This window comes from Acinonyx jubatus, chromosome D1, assembly GCF_027475565.1.
Source record: "Acinonyx jubatus isolate Ajub_Pintada_27869175 chromosome D1, VMU_Ajub_asm_v1.0, whole genome shotgun sequence".
Lineage (NCBI taxonomy): Eukaryota > Metazoa > Chordata > Mammalia > Carnivora > Felidae > Acinonyx > Acinonyx jubatus.
In genome coordinates this window covers 93,723,515-93,745,523 of record NC_069390.1, presented here as the reverse complement: position 1 = coordinate 93,745,523, position 22,009 = coordinate 93,723,515, and the positions used below count along the sequence as shown (strand labels likewise).

The following is a 22,009-nucleotide window of genomic DNA, read 5'->3' as shown; positions in this document are numbered from 1 at the left end:
ATTTATTTTTTTTTTTTAATTTACATCCAAGTTAGCATCTAGTGCATCGATGATTTCAGGAGTAGATTCCTTAATGCCCCTGATCCCTGTAGCCCATCCCCCCTCCCCCAACCCCTTCTGTAACCCTCTGTTTGTTCTCCATATTTAAGAGTCTCTTCCGTTTTGTCCCCCTCCCTGTTTTTATATTCTTTTTGTTTCCCTTCCCTTATGTTCACCTGTTTTGTCTCTTAAAGTCCTCATATGAGTGAAGTCATATGAAATTTGTCTTTCTCTGACTAATTTCGCTTAGCGTAACACCCTCCAGTTCCATCCACGTACTCACAAATGGCAAGATTTCATTCTTTTTGATTGCCGAGTAATACTCCATTGTGTATATATCCCACATCTTCTTTATCCATTCATCCATCAACGGACATTTGGGCTCTTTCCATGCTTTGGCTATTGTTGATAGCACCGCTATAAACATTGGGGTGCATGTGCCCCCTCGAAACAAAGGCTTTTCCTACTTCTGACATCTCCAGGAACACCGAATTATGAGAGAGGCTCTGCTTGATCCCAAGCGAACATTCTAGAACAAGAAAAAGAAATGCTTTTAATGAACAAATTAGAACACCACCAGGAAGATTGGTTACTCCTGGGGTGATGTAACAGTGACAAGATACCAGACATCCCCACTCTCCCCCGTCAGGATTGGAACAGCACAACTGGAAAACACAGTAAGCACTTGGTAAATGTTTCTGGGAGACGGGGCATAGAGCACTGGCCAGGGAGCCTCTCAGTGGCCCTGGTGATGCTGCACGTTGGAGCCCTGTGTCAATCAAGGCTTTTCCAGTCAGCGTCTTTGAAAGTCCCCTCTCCCCACACAGCCTTCTGCAGATTCTTCTCTTATTCGTTAACTCGGTCTCAATAACAGAAGCCACACCCCCAGGCGTATGGCAGTGTGAAATGTACTTCATCGCGTGGTCTTACGTGATTCTCTCGATGTTCCTGAAACACAATCCCGGTAGAAGTGCTCAGCGGAGCCAGGCAGACCTTGTCAACTAGGTCAGTTGCTGTTCCCCTCCCTCCTCTTGCTTCCAGGATCGGGCACTGTCCACACACCCAGATGCTGCAGGCATCCCTGAGTCCTGGCCCGGATCAGACCCCAGCCCTGCTCCAGCTCTCCCTTGGATTCTACCCAGCTGAGTAGTTCTCTGGCGACTCAAATCACGGCTACCACTGAGCTCTTCATCTGTTTCCAATAGTAGTGCCTCCTTTTTCTCCTGTTTCTGTTCAAGGGGCCCCCTCCTCCAGCTACGCAAGTCAGCACCCATTCAATTCTGATACCGACTACCCTGAGTTGTCGAAGACCCCACAGGCCCAGCCCCCAGAAAGACGGCCCTCCCTTGAAACGCCAGCCCCAAGTTGGGGGCCCCAGGTCACCTGCACTTGTGGTCAACTGGATACAAATTCAGGGAGTCTCCTGATCTCCTTAGGTCTCATAATCCATTGGAAGGACTCACAGAACTCAGGAACACATTGTATCTATGATCGCAGTTTCATTATGAAGGATCAGGACCTTCATAATGATCCTGGTTTGGGGAGCCTGGCCCAACAGTGTGTCCACCAGCCACGAAACTCCACTGAGCTTTTCACTGGGGTTTCACTACGTAGGCATGATTTACCGAATCATTGGTGATAAGACTGAGCTAAATCTTCAGTCCCCTTTCCTCCCCAGAAGAAGTCACATGGTACTCATCACACGGTGGTCTTTCCAGCAGGACCAGCCCCCTTCCCCAGCCATCTCATTCGCATAAATTCAGGTGTGGTCCAAGGGACCACCAGGAATAACAAAGCTTAGAAAATTCTAAGGATTGGGTCACGTGGGTGGCTCAGTCAGTTGAGCATCTGACTCTTGATTTCAGCTCAGGTCGTGGTCTCATGGGCCCCATCAGGCTCCATGCTGGGCTGGGTGTGGAGCCTGCTTGGATTCTCTCTCTCCCTTTCTCTCTGCCACCTCCACCCCACTTGTGCACGCACTTTCTCTCTCTCTCTAAATAAACTTAAAAAACAGAAAGAATTCCAAGCATTTCGAGTCTTCTTCTCAGGAACCAAAAACAAAAGTAAGTCAAATTCTTTTTTTTTTTTTTATGTTTATTTATTTTTGAGACACAGAGAGAGACAGAGAGCAAGGGAGCATGAGCAGGGGAGGGGCAGAAAGAGGGGGAGTCACAGAATCCGAAACAGGTCCCAGGCTCTGAGCTGTCAGCACAGAGCCCGATGTGGGGCTCGAACTCATGAACCACAAGATCATGACCCGAGCCAAAGTCAGACACTCAACTGACGGAGCCACGCAGGCGCCCCTAGTCAAAATCTTTATTGTACAACAGGTACAGGAAGGCTAATTACTTGCCCAAGGTCACATGGTTGGGTCTCAAACCCAAGAAACCCGGTACAGAATCCACATCTTAAGTATTCTCTTTCAGTAAAAATGTTATTGTTGTTTTCAAGTGGGTCTTGCACACTGCTTATCAATTTTATTCCGAGATAGTTCAGTTTGGGCATTGTAGTGTGATCGAGATTATCTTATAGTTTTAAATAATTATCACAGGTGTATATGAAGATCACTGGATTATATATATATTCGGTATACAGTCCCTTTACTAACTATTATCTCTAACAATTTTTCCATGGATTTTCTTGCAACTCCAAAGCGAACAAACATTATCTACCCCAATGAAGATTATCTTATTGCCTCTTTTCCCACTGTTACGCTTCATTTTTCTTCTCGACTTGTGCCTGCTTTTCCTTAAGCAACAGTGTTGGCCAAAAACTCCATCCAAAGTCAAAGGAGAGATCCCAAGAGGTGTTTGGGGGCTCCAGAAGTCCCTTCCCAGCAGAGGGGGCAGTTGAAATGAATCTTGAAGGAAGACGTGCCCAACGGGAGGGGAGAGGGTTGGTGGTCAGGACTGGACCTCAGAGGGCTGGACAAATGCTTATTTAGTTCACTGATTTCGGTGGAAGGTTGTAGAAGGTTTGAAATGCCATGTTGCAGAATCAGATCTCCACACAGGGGAGCTACGGACGCGTTTTGAGCAGAGGAGTGACGAGAGAACAGTACCCACAGAGCGGATGGAGATTGGGGAGCATGGGAGGGTTTGGAGGTGGAATGGGAACTTCTGCTTGAATTTTTTATTTCGTGGGTTTTTTTTTTAACATTTTGTGTTCTGTGGATGCTTTATAACATGCACTGTGCCTAACAGCACATCATGAGCTTCATAAAATAAATACACACATAACGATCGGCAGGTATTGAAAGATGATTTTCACAATCAAAATTTAGACACAAGTGCGTCAGAGAAGCAACATGTTACCACCACTAAGCAACCGCGATACTATCAGATTCAGGCAATTTATTCCTAAACCATGAAAAGATAGAACCAATGGAGGAAACCCAAAGGAATCTCAAAGACTCAGAAACTGAAATGAGGACAATTTTGTTTTGTTTGTTCTGTTAAAGAGAGCCACTAAAATACTTACCTGGCAGGGGAGACACCATAGTCACGAAGGTGATTTTCCCAGGGCCAGGCTTATCCATTGCACTGCGGACGTGCTGACCCCTGCGATTCCCCCAAATGTGGGAAGCTCGACCGTGTAATTTGTGGCAGTGGGGACTGCATTTGCGCTTTCCCCTGAAAAGAAAAAAAAATAGCCACTAAAGACAATTATGGATATGGTGGTTAACTCCAAGTGTCTGTGTGAAAAGACTTCAGTGATCATCATATTTACTTACTATAAATGATTTAAAGTAATTCTATGAGGGGCTCCTGGGTGGGTCAGTTGGTTAAGCCTCTGACTTCAGCTCAGGTCATGATCTCACAGTTCATGGGTTCGAGCCCCACGTCGGGCTCTGTGCGGACAGCTCAGGGCCTGGAGCCTGCCTCGGATTCTATGTCTCCCTCTCTCTCTCTCTCTGCCTTCCCCCACTCGTGCTCTGTCTCTGTCTCTTAAAAATGAATAAATGTTAAAAAAAATTTTAAGTAATTGTATGAAGTGTTTTGGACTGATGATTCCCAAACATCAATCCTTAGACAGTGCTGAAGCTTGATAAAAATTTCACCCCTTTGTAACAGAATTATAAAACAAAACCAGAAAAATGTAATGATCTTTCCATTAATCTAAATATTTAATTAAAGGGCTGTCTTTTGTTTTTGAGAAGGTGAAAACACCTTTTTGGGGGGAGGGTGGGGGTTATTCCCCTTTAAAAGTAAGATGTTAGTGGGGCACCTGGGTGGCTCAGTCAGTTGAGCATTCAGCTCTTGATTTTTGGCTCAGGTCATGATGTCACAGTTCGTGGGTTTGAGCCCTACGTCAGTCTCTGTGCTGATAGCCTGGAGCCTGCTTGGGATTCTCTCTCTCCATCTCTCTCTGCCTGTCCCCTGCTCGCACACTCCGCCATCTCTCTCTCTCAAAATAAATTAAAAAAAAAAATTTTTAACTGAGATGATAGTAACCACAGATGCTAGATTTTTTTTAAATATTACTTGGAGGGCGCCTGGGTGGCCCTGGCAGTCGGTTAAGCGTCCGACTTCAGCCAGGTCACGATCTCGTGGTCCGTGAGTTCGAGCCCCGCGTCAGGCTCTGGGCTGATGGCTCGGAGCCTGGAGCCTGTTTCCGATTCTGTGTCTCCCTCTCTCTCTGCCCCTCCCCCGTTCATGCTCTGTCTCTCTCTGTCCCAAAAATAAATAAACGTTGAAAAAAAAATTAAAAAAAAAATATTACTTGGAAAAATAAAAAGTTGGCAACCATGTCTTGGCTTTATTTATTCAGCATTTTTGTGGGTAGGGATTTTTTTTTGCTTGATTTTTTTGTTTCTTGTTTCATAACTCATAAAAATCTCAAAGTCTGGGAACCAGAGACTACAGATTACAAACTGCAAGTGCATCTCTGACCACCAGATGGCAGAGCAGCTCTACACATAACTTCCTGAGGCTCCACCTGTGCTACCTCTGCCTGCTGGCCCGTGGCCAACATCATGAGCTTATCTTCCGAATAATATCTTAGTTTCTCTTTTAAATATCTGCCCCCAACAAATATTGTGACCAGAAGCATTTTACATCTCAGCCTAGAAATGAATTTCCCCTACGGTATTATGTTTAGGCTTGCCCTGTCTCTCTCTCTCTCTCTCTCTCTCTCTCTGATTATTATAAACCTCTGTTAATAAAACAAAGACCTAATGGAGCATTTGCAGAGATATAGAAAGACAATGTGAATCAGGGAGGGACGGGACGGGGTGGATCCTAACGTTCATCATTCTGATGCACTATCACACACACACACACACACACAGCTGAGGCTCATTCTGTGTAGAGACATGGACATAAGGCAAGAGGGAGACGAAGGCAGGAAAGGGCAGTTGGGTTGATCAGAGGGAATAGAATTCCTTAGGTCCCGGAGAAACAAAGAGGAGAAACAAAGAGGAACGCTATACTGCCACCCAGTGGTGTGAACTGTTTCTTTCCAGACAGATGCAAAGAAGATCTTCCCATTCGGCTGGGGATGGGTGTCCAAGGCCACGGTCCCCACCACTCTTCTGTCACCAACCAGCACCTGATGCAGGTGTGAGGCGTGAACCCAGTGGTCAGTATATTCGTAGACCTTGACCATCTAGTCGCAGGCTTGTCTGAATGAGGGGCTGGTGAGGACTTACTCGGTCTCTGGACTTAGCGTTTTGCAGTTTCGGGTAATATCACAGCTGACTGTCCATGCACGCTAAGAACCAAAGCATCACCCTAGGGCAAGAGATGCCTAACCATCATATGTGGTCAGCTTTCCCTAAAACCCCCCATTTCAGAAAACCTGAGTACATCTGCTATTCTCCCTCAAATGCTTTGTCTTAGCAGAAAATGACTGCCTGCAGAAAAAGTCCCAAGTCGTCCTGAGAGCATCTTGGGAAATCACCTCCTTGTCCTAAGCCAGGAGAGCAGAGCCCAGGAAAGGACCCAGGGCCCTCTCCGGGTGCACACGAAGGAAAAAACAAGGCACTGTGCTTCCTCCTACTTCAATTTGGACAAGAGACATTTTCATCCTCTTTCCCTCCTCCAGCCTTCTACTTTCACTCCCCAAAGCCCTTCTCTACTACAGTTCGGAATTTGGCAAACTGGGGTTAAAATTCAGACTACCTCCCCTGCTAGCTGGATGACATTACCCACGTTAGTTGACCTTCTCTTGCAGCAGATGACGCTAACAGAACCTCACCAGCGCCCTCTTGTGGGGCTTCATCCTCAGTCTAACCTCTCTTATCACCTACCCGCCCCCCCCCCCCCGCCATGTTTCCAAATCACACACTCTATTCCTGCTTTCTAATCAAAACTCCTCTCTCTTCAGCGTCGGGATATGCCAGTTTCTGAGAAAGCTCATTGAATTAATTTACAATAATGTGAAAATGACCTTTCCCTCCTAGAGTTATATAATGCTCTGTTGGAATTCTAGAACTGCAGGAAGTTTTGGAAGAGGGATGGCACCTGTCATCTGGTCCAAATCCCATATTCTCCAAATGATGCTACTGAATCTTGAAGATGTCAAATGGATGGACAGACCAAGCCCCAGAGTATTTCACAGAAGAGCCCAGACGGGAACAAAATAGATTCGGTGTACTGATCTCTGCCCAGATTATTGCCAGGATTCTACACCGATTCTGAGGTTCTAATCCTAAATATGTTCCTTGGCTTCTCCCCATTGTCCACTTCCCAAGTACCATTCCCTTCTCCTCTCCCCTTTTCTATTTTTTTTTTAATGTTTATTTGGTTTTGAGAGAGAGAAAGAGCACAAGCGGGGAAGGGGCAGAGACAGACAGAGACACAGAATCCAAAGCAGGCTCCAGGCTCTGAGCTGTCGGCACAGAACCCAACACGGGGCTCGAACTCATGAACTGTGAGATCATGACCTGAGCTGAAGTCAGACACTTAACCGACTGAGCCACCCAGGCACCCCACCTCTCCTCCTTTCTGATGATCACCATCTCACATAGGTGGCTCAAAGACCTCATTCACATTCCAGACTTCAGGGCTTAAAATTCTTTAGAGAATGGCTCCAGTATCCCCATTCAAGATAATTTAAAAAAGGAGTCATTCTGTAAGAAGAGGTGGAAGAAATTTCTGGAAGAGAGAAAACTACATGAACAAACCACGCAGGTGCAGTGTTTACCCTGATGGCTATAAGGCAGTCCAAATTACGTAAACACTTCAGAAGGCACTAGTAAACCCAGAGTTCCATATCCAGCAAAAAAGTCTTTTAGGGATGAAACTGACTATAGGGGGTTTCCAGGGGAATTCTGTCAAAATTAAGAGAAGTAAATAATAAATGGATACGACATAAAAGAAATAGCTGTATAGGCATATTACTTAGAAATAGGGATGGAAATAACCTAAGAATCAGCTGACCGAATACAATGAGCTGCTTGTGTGGAGCGGATGGTCTTTCTTTCTTTCTTTCTTTCTTTCTTTCTTTCTTTCTTTCTTCTTTCTTTCTTTCTTCTTTCTTTCTTTCTTTCTTCTTTCTTTCTTTCTCTCTCTTTCTTTCTTTCTTTCTATCTTTCGAGTCAGAGCTGGTCTTTTGACATAAGCTTTTTCGAATCATTTGATTTTTAACTACAGGCCTGTAGCACTTTGCTAAATATAGAAACTAATGAAATGTTTCAAGCATTCATTTGAAACAGGACAGGTGGCCCAGGTTATCTGTTATTCTGGAAGTCAAAGGAGATGTCCTGCTTCGTGCCTGGGGAGGTCAGGTCCCCGGAGCCTTGGACTGAGCCGGCTCCCTCCGCTTAGAATATCAATGTGTGCGAGGCTTTCAAGCCTCTCTGACGGCCTCCACACAGCCTCCAGTCTTCTATAGGCTCCCCGCTTCAGCCAGGTTAATAGGCTCTTTTCTGCACACAGATCACTTCCTACCCCGGGGTGTTGGAAAAATGTCTCTCGCGGAGATACTTTCCTTGCCCGTAACATTTTCCCCACGCCCTTCTGTTACAAAGGTCTTCACAGGCCACTTTAGCAAGGTGACGTGTGTGCGTGGCCTCACCTGCCTTATTGGGCTTCTCAGCATACTGAGATTCGCTTATGGATGAATGAATGTGTCCCCGATAAGCCTGGCACCTGGCAAAATGCTAGGCAGCTAGCTGGCACTTGGTGAATATTTGTTGCGTTGGGTTTGGTTTTTTTTCCAATCAATACTCTTCTTATGTGTCGCTTGCCATTGGTCCCTCCAACAAAGCTGTCATCATTTTTGTCCACTGCCCACCATTTCCGGTCACCCTGGCTAGCTGATTTGGGTAGGGCAATGAGGAAACCAAAAAGCTAATGCTATGGTCCTTCTGGGGCTGCCTAGGGTGTCCCTGCTCCATGGTTTCTCAAATTATGAGTGACAGAACAGTATTGTCTCCTGAAGTGTTAGTAGATGTTCTGTAATGAAAGAAAGGTGTTTTGTGGTAGACAATCTCTGGAATGACCCCAATGATTGCTACGTTGGGTATTCACATCCTATGCAATCCCCTCCCCACTGAGGGCAGGCTTGACTTATTGACTGGCCTCTATTAAGTAGAATATGGTGGGGCGCCCGGGTGACTCAGTCGGTTAAGCGTCCGACTTCGGCTCAGGTCATGATCTCACGGTTCAAGCCCCATGTGGGGCCCTGTGCTGACAGCTAGGAGCCTAGAGGCTGCTTCTTGTTCTGTGTCTCCCTCTCTCTGCCCCTCCCCTGCTCATGCTTTGCCTCTCTCTCTCTCTCTCTCTCTCTCTCTCTCTCTCTTTCTCTCTCAAAAATAAATAAACATTTAAAAAAAATTGTAAGCCACTGAACTGTACATTTAAAATGGTTAAAACAGGGGCGACTGGGTGGCTCAGTCAGTTGAGCGTCCGACATCAGCTCAGGTCACCATCTCACGGACCGTGAGTTCGAGCCCCGCGTCAGGCTCTGGGCTGATGGCTCAGAGCCTGGAGCCTGCTTCCGGTTCTGTGTCTCCCTCCCTCTCTGCCCCTCCCCCATTCATGCTCTGTCTTTCTCTGTCTCAAAAATAAATAAACGTTAAAAAAAATGTTTTTAAATAAATAAAATGGTTAAAACAGTACATTTATGTTATATATTTTTCCCCACAATAAAAAGTAACTTAAAAAAAAAAAAAACACTGTCTTCTTCCATCTTGGCCTCTCTCTTCTTCTCATCGCTCACCCTGGGGGAAGCCAGCTGCCCTGTGCAAAGGCCCATGTGGCAAAAAATCATCGCCTGCCAGCAATCACGTGACCGGGCTGAGATGTGGGAGTCCACAGGCCTGTCGACAGCCACACGAGCAAGCCATCAGCCTAGCCATGGACGACTGTGGTCCTGGCTGACACCAGGCTTGCAGCCCGTGAGAGACCCTGGGACAGGACAACGTGACCAAGCCCCTCTCGGATCCCTGACCCACAGAACGCACGAGATAATAAAGGCTCACGGTTTGCAGCTGTGACGTTGTGGGTGATTTGTTGCCCAGCAATAGGTTACCCATGTGGGCTGTATGGTCAAATGAATTCGGGAAATATTCTAAACTATGTGCTTCTTTTGCAGATTCAAAAAGAACATTGAGGTGTTAATTTTATTTTTTTTTTTTGATGTTTATTTATTTGGGGGAGAGAGAAAGAGAGACAGCGCACGAGTGGGAGAGGGGCAGAGAGAGAGGGAGACAGAATCCGAAGCAGGCTCCAGGCTCTGAGCTGTCAGCCCAGAGCCCGACGTGGGGCTCCAACTCACGGACAGTGAGATCATGACCTGAGATGAAGTTGGATGCTCAACCAAGACTGAGCTCCCAAAGGCGCCCGAGGTGCTAAGTTTAAAGAAGAAGAGAAAGAAGACTTTTTGTCAAGAAAACCCATTAAACCTTGTTGATCTCAGTGTTCCAGACTTACTTGGCTATCAAACCCTTGCATTATGGAATACCTATCAACATTTCATAATATGTATATTTTAAAGTTTATTTATTTTGGGAGAGAGAGATCATGTGCACAAGCGGAAGAGGGGCAGAGAGACAGGGAGAGAGAGAATCCCAAGCAGGCTCTGCACTGCCAGCACGGAGCAGGTGCAGAGCTCAGACTCATGAATCGTGAGATCATGACTTGAGCCAAAACCAAGAGTCTGATGCTTAACTGACAGAGCCACCCAGGTGCCCCCACATTTCATAATATAATGCTATTCCAAGAAACATAATTGGGTAATATATATATATTATATATATATAATATATTACAATTATAATAATATATATAATATATATATGCCATTTACATCCAACTTGTAAATTCTTGATAATTTAGTAAATCATTTGGGGGGCCAGAAGAGAGGAGGAATCTTGTGCAGGAAGTATTCACCTGCAAATAACAGGAAACTCGTATTTTAATGGTTAAATAAAAGCATAGGTTCAATTTCCTGACAACAAAAATCTGAAGGGGAGTAGCTGTCAGCACTGGTTCAGGAGCTTAGTGATGTCAGGGTCAAATTCTCTGGGACCCTTGTCTCTCTCTCTCCTCTCTCTCTCTCTCTCTCTCTTTCTCGTGCCCAGTGCTTCTGGGCGGCAAGATGAATGTACCAGCTGCAGGCATGATAGCAATTCTCAAGTCGGGAAGGAGATGAATAATGTCTATCCTTTTTCCTCATAGAAAGCAAATACTTTATAGGAAAGATTTCCACTTATATAATTTGTTGCCCAGAACTGTGTTACCCGGCCACTAACACCTGCAGGAGAGGTTGGAAAAGTGATTATCTTATCTGAGGCTGTGCACATTTCTGCCTTGGACAGAAGGGATTTATTAGCAGGGAAGAAGTAAGTGTGCAAATAACTAGAATCTTTATCAGTGAGCATGAAAGGGACAGCAGAAACCCACCCTGACTCCTGGAGAGACAATTCACGTCCACGTGTCCTCTGCACATATGCGCCCATGAGATAGTTAGACCACAAGACACTAATGAGAAATTAAATTCCTGAAGCCAAGCTGCTTCAGAGGGACAGATATTTAAGAGGGATATATAGGCAGCAGAGGCGGGGCAAAGAGTTTCTCATTGTAGGATGAAAATCTCTCAGGAATAATTGAGCCGGGAAGTTGTTCTTCCCCTGCCAAATGTCGAACAATCTAAAAATCCCCCGACTTCACATCCTCAGAGGGTTGGGATGCAATGAGAAGAGCAGAAACGTCTAGAGAAATGCAAATCCAGGTGGTGAACTTGAAGCAGTTCCACGGTAAATAACGAAGACCCTTTGCAATTGGTGTGTCCAGACATGATGCTAAACGTGTGATGGGTACTGTTGGGCGGCACACGGAGGAAATTCAGAGAATGATCACAAAAAGGCGGGGAAGGATGAGAGACCTTCGGCCAAAATTGAAACAAGACATTTCCCAGCCATTCCCCTGACCAAGAGCTTCATGAATATCCTAGCGAGGAGGTATCGGCCAGAATCAGTTGAGGATGCTGCCTTTGCCATGGCCGCTATGTCCAATGATTGTTAAGCGCATTCTATGGCCAGAAAGAGAATTACACGTTTCGCCTTTACAATCTTTATTTTCATGGAGCCTTTGCCCACAAATACTATTTTCCCCCAACGCACAAACGAAAAGCGTAACATTCGGAAAGGTTTAGACATCTGACCCAAAACCACACGGGTGGTAAGCGCAGATATAGGATTCTGACCAGGATCTGCATGTCTACAAGACCTGGGTATTTTCTACTCGGCCACAGGGCCACCTCTGATCACTACAATGCAGGCAAGCCCTATGAGTCACATTTTCTTATCTGTAGTTTGTTGAATAGGTATGAATCCCCCGGTAAATTCGTCTCAATCTAGTCTTTAACACTTTACCATGTGATCACTTTATTTTTATAATTAAAAAAAATCTAACAGCCTAAGAACATGTTAGAGACTGTCTCAGTCGGCCGGGGCCACCATGACAAAAGACCACAAACTGGGTGGCTCGAGCAACCACAATGGACTTCTCACAGTTCTAGAGACCAGGCATCGAAGATCAAAGTGTCATCTGGGTTAGTTGCTTCCAAGCCGTCTTCCTTGGCTTGCAGATGTCTGTCTTCTTACTTACTGTGTCCTCACATGGCCCTTCCTCCCTGGACCCACAGGTCTGTATCCAAATTTCACCTTCTTTAAGGATACCAGTCATGTTGAATTAAGACCCAGCACCCTACGTGATCATGCCCTCTATTACCATGAAAAACCAACTAGAAGGAAGCCTTGAAGACTCACCGATATCATCGTATGACAGTTGTACATTCTTATGGGAATTAGTCCAGGTTAACAGACTCTAACAATTGTCTATCGTTCATAAGTACAGTACTAGAAGGATCTGTGAATGCTTCCCAGAAGAGAAGCTGTAGCTTTGCAACAAAGATAAGAACATATCATGTTTGCAAATTTCCTGTGAAGAGTACATCTTTGCCCAGAAATTATACAAGTGTGTTTTCTGAAGCTTTTGTTAAAGAATCGGGAAGAAAAATGTCTCAGTGTCCAAACGACGTTTTTAAAAAGTAAGTTGGGATGTGGTGTCCCTGTAAAATCTGCTTCAAATTATGTAAGAGACTTATGTTTGAATAACACAACTATCCTACAATTTCTGCACTGAGAATCCCAATAAAAGGGGTCACAACACTTCCCTCCTTCCAGGTGGACCCTGGTTATAATGGCAGGGACGTGGCTGCAAATATAACACCCATCTCATCTGTCATCTGCCTTCAAAGACCAAGTAAATTGTACCTATTCTGGGGCCCTGAGCCATTTGGGTGATCAAAGACATCCACCTGCAGAAAGAGGGCAGGAATGGTGCACAGAATGTAGAGGCATTTCTTGACATTATATTTTGATGTCCTCATTATGATTTAAATAATCAAATTATGATTTGCACTAAACACAGGGGTCCCAAGTTTTAGCAGACCCTAATACAAGCCTATATAAGACAGAAGCAGAAACAGATTCCTGTTACCCTTAGTCTAGGGGTCTTGTCTTGCCCTTGGTGTATGAAGGTACCATTACATTCAGTCTTTAAAAAAAAAAAAAAACCAAGTTCCTCTATGCAATTACAGGTGAAGCTGGTTATTTTCGACGAGATGACATTGGAGGGGAAATAAGTAATATACAAGAAGCACAATAGAAAAGTTATAATGCCAACATCCAGCCATCTATATCCTTCTTCCTGGAGGACCTCAGTAGCAAACAGGGTCTGAAGGAAAGGGTGAAAGTTTCCTGCTCTGTGGAATTATCAGGACTCTACGGATTGTCAAATCTCTTAGGGTTTTACTACTGCTCAACACTAACATGAGGGGTAATCCGAACCACAGAATGTTAGAACTGCAAAGATTCTCCTAGTCCAGTGTTTCCAAACTTTATTTAAAACTCATAATTTATTTAAAAGTCGTAATTTAAAAAAAAGGAAGGAAGGAATAGAAGGCAAAAAGAGATATGGAAAGAAAAAGGAATCATTACTTAATGGGTGAAGCAGAAAAAGGATTACTGCTTAGCCTGAAGAAACAAGGAGAGGGGGGCTCACTAAGCTTCCACTTTTTTCTGTGGAAAGGCGCCTGAAAGTTCTACAGAGTATCTTGGTCTTCTGATCTGACGGTCCGTGGGTTCGAGCCCAGCATCGGGCTCTGTGCTGACAGCTCAGTGCCTGGAGCCTGCTTCAGATTCTGTGTCTCCCTCTCTCTCTGCCCCTCCCCTGCTCATGCTCCATCTCTCTCTTTCAATAATAAATAAATGCAAAAAAAAAAAATTTAATCAGACCCTAGAAACAAGCAGGAAACTGATGTATAGCAAGACAAGAACAAGAGAGAGTGTGTTTACAAGGTTTGGCTGACGAATCCATGTTCTGTTGGCCAGAGCTCCAGAACCAAGGTGGCCATGAGCCCAGTGGCCCTCCTCGAATGTAAATATGTCATAGTGTCCACAAACCAGTCTCCCACAGCCCTACACTGACATAAAAACCTTTTTCTGAGTTGGTTCTTTTGGATGGACAGTGTTAGCACTTGAAAACTGAAACATGAATGAGCACCTAAAGAACATAAAGCACTTAACCAGTATTGGCACGTGACAACATCGCACAGACCACGGTAGAAAACTGACCTTCTGTACCATGTTTCTATGTTTGGAAAACTCATACACAAGCTTGGTCCACATGTGCACTGTGATTCGGATTAAAAGGAAAATGTTTGCAATCCCAGTAGAAGTAGGGCTCGTGCGAACTTGTGGGTTTGTAGGGAATGGGGTTGCGGAGAAATTCCACGGCTACTAGTGGGACAAGAACCGGGACAAAGATCCACGCGAGACCTGCTCGAGGCCACACTCGCGAAAGGCACTTTTTGTGAAGTGCATCGAATTGCCACACACACACACACACACACACACACACACACACACACACTGCCCTGAGGCATGTATTATTATCCTCATTTTTCAGAGAAAGACCACTAGCACTCAGAGAGGGTGAGTAACCCAACCCAGCGTATTCAGCTATCATCTGGAGAAGCAGGATTCATTCATTCGACAGACAGGCATTCAGCGGCTATGGAAGCCAGGCACGTGCTGGGTCCTGCCGGGTCCGTGGGGAGCAAGAAGGGCAACGTCCCCCTGCCCCCCTGCCCCCTGCACAGGCGTGCGGTCCATGGAGGACACAGACAGGTGGACAATTCCAACAGAGGGTCTTGGGAGCCATCAGAGAGCCAACGAGCCCATTCAAGGGGGATGCCCGCCTGGCTCCACAGCCCGTCATCCTCACGGATGCTGAACCATTTGGGAAGAGAGCCTGTGCAACCTCACGTACTCTCCCCAGAGCACCTAACGACCCCTTCTTTAAGGTTTCCATCAGAAGAGTTGACGCCGATGGGCCTCCAAGCACCGGCCTCCTCATTTGCTCTCTAGGCTTAGACAACACCGCCCCAGGGAGGGCAGAATCAAACCGACCGAAAGCTTAACATCTTACTTGTCTGACAGTAAGTGGATACGTTGTACCTGCTGTATAAATTCCTTCTGGGGGACTGAAGTGTTTGAGAAAGGATTCCCTCCTTTGAATTTGTTCGGAAGAATGAGTCCCCAGACATGCAAATAACCCCAGGAGATCCCTACCATGCACAGGCTGTTTCCACACCCACATTGCACCTTGTCCCTCAGAGACACTCTTCTCACCCTCCTACACCTTCTTCACATCCCAAGTTCTTGCAACAGACACCTTTGGAGTCCTCCCCCTCTTTTTCCCTCCTGCTGTTTCCCCTTCCCTCCCTCCTCCTTTGTACCTTCTCCCACCTGACCATCTTCCTCATTCTCATTTCTCCAACGGGTACCTTTTGCAGCTTTTTCCCTCCTCTATCATCCTCCGTAAAAAAAAATCAATCAAAAAAATCAATCCAAACAAGGCCGAGGATCCCGTCCGGCTTTGCTTCCTGAACATGGGTGTTCCCCCATCTCGGTGAGTCACAAACTCGATGCACGTTGAAATCTCCCTGAGTCTTTAGCAAACCCTGATGCCTGGGCTCTGGCCCAGCCATGCTGATCTACTGAGTGGCAGAGTGCAGACCGGGAATCAGGATTTCTAAAAGCTCCTGAAGAGACTCTAATGAGCAGCAAACTTTGGGGCTACCTCACTGTGTGGCTGTCCTCACGCATGAGACATGGTGTCCGTACCACACATGACCTTCTGTCTGAATGGCAGAATCTGAGAAATTTGGAGCCGATGGGGGTCCCTTTTGAACGCTCACAGCCAGGCGAAAGTCCCGCAGAACAGAGCCTTTTCTCCTTTCTGTGGCCTCCAATTCAGATTGACATTCTGGCATGACTATAAAATCAAGAAGACAAAGCTAAAAAGTACCCTGAGCTGCTCAGCAGGAGGAAAAAAAAAAAAAAAAAAAGCGTGGGGGCGGGGGAGGGGCCATTGGGTTCATTGCCACCTTGGTTCTGGAGCCCTGGGGCTAACAGAATGCGGATTCATCAGCCATACCTTGTAAACACACTTTCTCTTGTCCTTGTCTTGCTATACATCAGTTTCCTGCTTGTTTCTAGGGTCTTATTAAAAGGAGGGGGGACTTAATTCACGATCCTGGCAATAGGTCGAGTCTACACTGTAAAAGTGATAAACCTGAAACTCAGGAAGGTGAAATCACTGTCCTAGGGTCATACAGTCAGTTCATAGCAGACCCAGAACTGTAAAAACACAGGAATCCTACGGAAATGTTTAGGAAAGTCAAAAGTGCTGGGGCGCCTGGGTGGCTCCATCAATTGCCTGAGTCAATTGACTCTTGGTTTCAGCTCAGGTCATGATCTCATGGTTCGTGACTTTCAGCCCCGCATCAGGCTCTGTGCTGACAGTGTGAAGCCTGCTTGGGATCCTTCTCTCCCTCTCTCTCTGCTCCTCCCCTGCTCGCATGTTCCCTCTCTCTCTCTGTAAATAAACTTTAAAAAACAAAAAAGGGCCATCACAATTCTCCGACCATTATTACCATCTGACAAAGAACTCACGACTACCACTAACATTTACAGTGACAAGGAGATGGCCACAGCCCTGCCCACAGACAAGAAACCAATGTGGGCTTGTGGATGGCCCCTTGCCAGAAATCTTTGCATTAACCTTCCCCATCCTCACCTCGCTCCCCAGAGCACCCGATTGATCTGACCGGCCTTCCTGATAATAATACCACAAACTTCTCAGTAGGAAGTGACGCATTGCCCTGAGTGCCTGGGTGGTCCTGAAAACAAGCCATTCACTTTGACACAGTCCGCCCCCCAGAGGGAAGCCCCTCCTGCTGGGTTTTCCTAAGTTCCTAAACAATGACAACCTGGTGTGGAAGAAGGAGCCCTGCTCAGGCCCCAGCCATGTATCCCAGCCCTGGCTCTCCACCAACAAGCAGTGTGGTCTTGGCCGGCCATGCCTACTCCTCATCTGGAAAATGAGGGGCTCGGACAGGACCATCTTGAAGGAACCTTCCAGCTCTCAGATTCACAGATTCCATGATCTGACTCACAAAACAGCCATGTGGAGCCAGGCAGCCTCAGAAATTTGCAGTTCCCTAGAGTTCCATAACCTTGACTGAGTTTCTTGGAGTGGATTCAAAAGTTGTGGGAATTAGGGGTGCCTGGGTGGCTCAGTCGGTTGAGCGTCCAACTTGGGCTCAGGTCATGATCTTGTAGTCTGTGAGTTCGGGCCCTGCGTCGGGCTCTGTGCTGACAGCTCAGCCTGGAGCCTGCTTGGAATTCTGGGTCTCCCTCTCTCTCTGCCCCTCCTCCACTCATGCTCTGTCTCTCTCTCTCTCTCTCTCTCTCTCTCTCTCTCTCTCTCTCTCTCTGTCAAAAATAAACATCAAAAGTTGTGGGAATTATACGCCTCATCTGATGTCAGGGAAAGGTACGCATGAGCAGAGGTGGTGTGGTTAGAGAAATCAAAAGTTCAGATTTTCCAAGACATATCTTATGTTAATTGTTCTGTCCCAGGGTCCCCATAACTACATCTTTCTTGTCAGACTATAGTCCCAGATAGTTAGATCAGAGATAGTTAGATCTTGGTTGGCATAAATCTTCTGGACTTGTACGGGATGCCCAGACTCTGTCCTCATTCTTGACTTGCAAAGAGCACTACGTGAATTCTTGTTCTCTGGTTTAATTCTGCAGACATGAGGCATCCATGCATTTTACCTCAAAATAACACTATTTGTAGGGCTCTCTCCCATGTAGTATCTCCATTCATGGTTTTAGGGATTGTTCTCTTTGTCTGTAAGCCTTCAAGGTAGGTGATGTAGTATGTTGTCCTATTTTACAGATGATAAAATTGAGGTCCAGGAAGGGTCTAGCTTTGCTAGTTAATATCAGAGTCTCTGTTGACTCAATTCCGGTCTTTTGACTTCATTTCCTGTTCAATTTCAACTCAGAACAATTGCCGTTACCGCCCGAAGGAAACTTAGCTACCCCTCAACGTGGGGTTTCAGATTTGTCGGATATAAAGTAGACTCACTGAGATGAGACAAAGATCAAAAACCGGTTCATAGTCAGAGTCAATGACCATAGACCAGTGGGGAAGGTTCGAAGTTGGACTCAGGACTCAGTGCTCAACACACATACAAGCCCTGGGCCTACTGATACTGGTCTGTACGGGCTTCTGAAACCGGAAGCAGCAATCCTTCAGAGTGACTCAGGATGGCCTATAATCTCGCCCTCCAGGTGTAGCCCAGCAGCATGGATATCACCCAGGAGCTCGCTACCAGTTACCAGCCCAGAGGCACTGAATCAGAATCTACCTTTTAACGAGGGCCCCAGGTGAGTCGTATGCATGCACGCTCTACTTAAGAAGCCCTTCTCCGAGCTCCCCTCCACCCATGAGGTTCCACAACGACCATGAGGTTCCACAACGAACAAGTGTGAGTCCATCTTGTTCGGCAAACTTTGGCCAGCACACCGGCCAAGTGGGGGAGCCCGTGCAAGTCTTGGGCACCAACAGTATACAGATCTCGGTCAACAAAGACAAGTACCTCCACTATAGAGTATCCAGCACTGTATGAGGTATGTGGGCGTTCCTTAGGAAGTAGCTGGTTACCCCATGTTATGGGAACAGTGTGACCTTACGGGGCGGCGGGGGGGGTGGGTGAGGGAGGGATTTCAAAAGCTGGTATCACTGAGCTTTTCACTGCCTGGTACAGATTACGGAGCTGGTTTCCTCCCTCCGCCCTCTCCTTGTCCTTTCTATGTTTCTTACTGGCTCCTCTCCTTGTCTCCTTCCCTCACCCAACGTGCTCCTGCCCTGCCCACTCCCAATCACACACACACACACACACACACACACACACACACACACACACACACGGATTTTCAAAGTTAAGGAAATGTTGAAGCTCATCTCTTCTGATTAGGACCCAGGAGAGTAAGCTACTGCAAAGACATTTGCATTAATTACCACATTAATTTCTTGTCCCGGGGAAAGCTCGGCAAGCCCGAAAGCCTTCCTGCAAGCAAACACCTATGAGCCCTGATGGTGGATGCAGGGGGTCTGGGTTAGCGAGGTGGCAGGGAGAATGCTGGAAAGGAGCCCCCTAATGGCTTCCGCACAGGTGTTCAGCATAATAGGGTGTTAATTGGGTAACAGGTGGCAGCGCAGAGGGTGGAATGAGCAGCGGAGTGAACGGGGCAGAAGCTGACTGTCATAACCTAATTTTAAACAGAGTGGAATTTTCCTGCTCCTTCCTTCAGTCTGGGCTGGGAACGCTCAGTCACAACAGAATTTAACGGCGCACCAGCCTTGATAACAGCTAATACTTATAGCTGCTTTCTAAGCGCCCGGCACTATGCTATGGACATTACGTGCTTTATTCCAGTTCTTCAGAGCGATTCTGCGGGGTAGGTAGGACTCTTGATTTTAAGGATGCAGAAGCCAAGGTGCAGAACAAGATGAAGAACAGCTCAAGGGCACACAGCTAGCACGTGGCAGAGGTGGTATTTGTGCATTAACCCACAGCGTGGTGCTATCTTCCTGTATCGATGTTCACAGGAAAAGCAAGAAGCCTGTTGGACTATGTGTGGACCACCCTCATCACGAGCATCCTCCTTAAATCCGGAGGCCACATTTTAAGAGCGGGTAGAGGGACAAGGGAGTTGATCAAACATAGGAGGGCCTAGAAAACATGAGAGAAATGGCTAACTCAGGCTAAATCAATACACTACTGCCCAAATCCCAGCCTGCCCCTGTTCTTGTTAATAAAGTTTTATTGGAACACAGCCTTGTTGCCTGTGGCTCCTTTCATGCTACAATTGCAGGACTAAGTCATTGCAACAGAGATTGTACGGCCCGCAGAGTCTAAAGTGGTTACTACTCTGACCCTTCTTAGGAGAAGATTGCCAGCCGCCGGGCTAAATAAATTATTGGCCCTAAGCCTCAATGCAGACACCCTGCTCTAAATCATTACTCAATACTGCCAAAGAAACTGGGGGCATTTCACCCAAAATGGAAAACTCAAGGGCATATATCTGACATCACATAGAAGTGGATTTATTTGCAAGCCAGTGGGTGGACATATTTTTGGGGTGGTTTCTTTTTGCCCAGCCCCCAAAATGTTCCTAATGTTTATGAGTTAACTTAGAGGATAATTAGCTCTCCATCACAAAAAGTACTCAAATGGCCAGGTAAGTACCCATTAGTCATAGTTTGTTCTAAATGATCTGTGTTTCTTTTTGTTTTCCTTTTTTTTTTTTTTTTTTTGAGAGAGAGAGAGAGAGAGAGAGAACAAGCAGGGGAGGGGCAGAGAGAGAGAGAGAGAGAGAGAGAGAGAGAGAGAGAGAATCCCAAGCAGACTCTGTGCTGTCAGCACAGAGCCGGACTCCGGGCTCAAACTCATGAACCGTGAGATCATGACCTGAGCCGAAACCAAGAGTCGGATGCCTAAGCAACTGAGCCACCCAGATGCCCCCGATCTATGTTTCTTTACAACTCATATGATCTTACAACTTTCAGTATGCATTTCAATCAGACTAATGCATCATGAGAAGTTTTCCTGAGTCTCCGTGTCCTGTCCTACTAGGGTAAGCTCATCATCCCCTCCCCTTAACTGTTAAGTAACAGTTAACTTATCAAGTGTCAGCAAAGAATAAGCAATTGTACTTCAGTGGATAGAATTCAACCTGTTGTCAAGATGCGTGCATCTTCAAATGTCCTTTTGTTTTCCAAGCTTAACAACAAAGAACAATTCTTTTTTTTTAAAGTGTTTGTTTATTTTGACGGGGGAAGGAGAGTGCCCGTGTGAATGGGGGAGGGGCAGAGAGTGCGGGATAGAGAATCCTAAGCAGGCTTCAAGCCGTCAGCTCAGAGCCTGACGCGGGGCTCGATCTCAGGAACCACGAGATCACCACCGGAGCCAAAACCACCAGTCGGGCGCAACAACAACAAAATTATTCTTAAGGCCAAAACAGACATAGCTGCTATCAAAAACATGATTTATTTATTCATTTAATGAATATTTATTGAGTGCTACTGTGCACAAGACCAATACTGTTCCTAGTTTGGGAAGGGACAGAGGGTGTCCAAGTCCTGTGGGAAAACAGCAGGGGAGGGGGCCAGAGTCAGGCTCACTAGCAGGAAAGGGCAGCTGGAGAAGCTGTGGCCACCACCTGGGGCTACAGCTTCTATAAAAGGCACCCACGGTCAGAGGGAAAGAGGGAGGCTGAGAGAGACACACACAAAAAGCCTGGGCCAAGGCACCTGCCGATTGGGGATAATTCCCCACTTTCAGCGATGCGGACGAGCCCTGAGCTATCAGGACGAGACCCAATTTCTAAACTGGAGGTTCCAGGAGAGCAGGTGGGGCCAGTCACAAAACTACAATCCATCCCGACTCGCCAAGCTGATTTGGACCCTGGGGGCGCCAGTGGCTGATTTTTCTTGGGTCAAAAGAGATTTTCAGTGACCCCGTAGATACAGCACAGAGCAGGCATTCCTGCAGTCTTGGGAGGACTTCCTGGAGCCCCCACAGGTTGTTTCTGGCATCTCTTGGCTCAGCATTTCTCTCCCACATGGCTGTCCTCTTCTCTGCCTCTCTCCCAGGCAGTAAACAACATAACAGAGTGGCTAAAAATGGTAGCGATGACCCGTGATTATTATCGCTCATGGTCCTGGAGTTGGACTGGGTTCAGCTCCACGGATGTCACCGGGGTCCCGCCAGGGTTGCAGTCGGACCACAGCTGGGGCCAGGACATCACCTGAAGCCTTGCTGACTCCCCTGACTGGGAAGATCCCAGCGGCTGGGGCTCCCTGAGCAGCCCTCTCCGTTTTCGCACGGTCTCTGCTTGTGGGCCCTCCCGGGTTCCAGCTGCGGGGCAGCGCGGGGCTCCAAAGTCAAGAGCCTGGGAGAGAGCTGTTGGAAACAGTCTTGTCTCTTCCAACCGAGCCTCAGAAGTCATTTGGTGTCATTTCCACCGCTTTCTCTTCAATACAAGTGAGCCACTAAGCTGGGTCCACGTTCACGAGGAGAATTACACTTCATG

The 22,009-nt window shown here is 46.6% G+C and overlaps 1 non-coding gene across 1 annotated transcript; it reads left to right on the top strand.

Moving 5' to 3' along the window:
- The first annotated feature begins 3,511 nt into the window (after positions 1-3,511).
- On the top strand, positions 3,512-3,673 carry LOC113593263 (U1 spliceosomal RNA). Its single transcript, XR_003413358.1, has one exon. It is a non-coding gene; the product is annotated as a U1 spliceosomal RNA (small nuclear RNA).
- Positions 3,674-22,009: the final 18,336 nt, after the last annotated feature.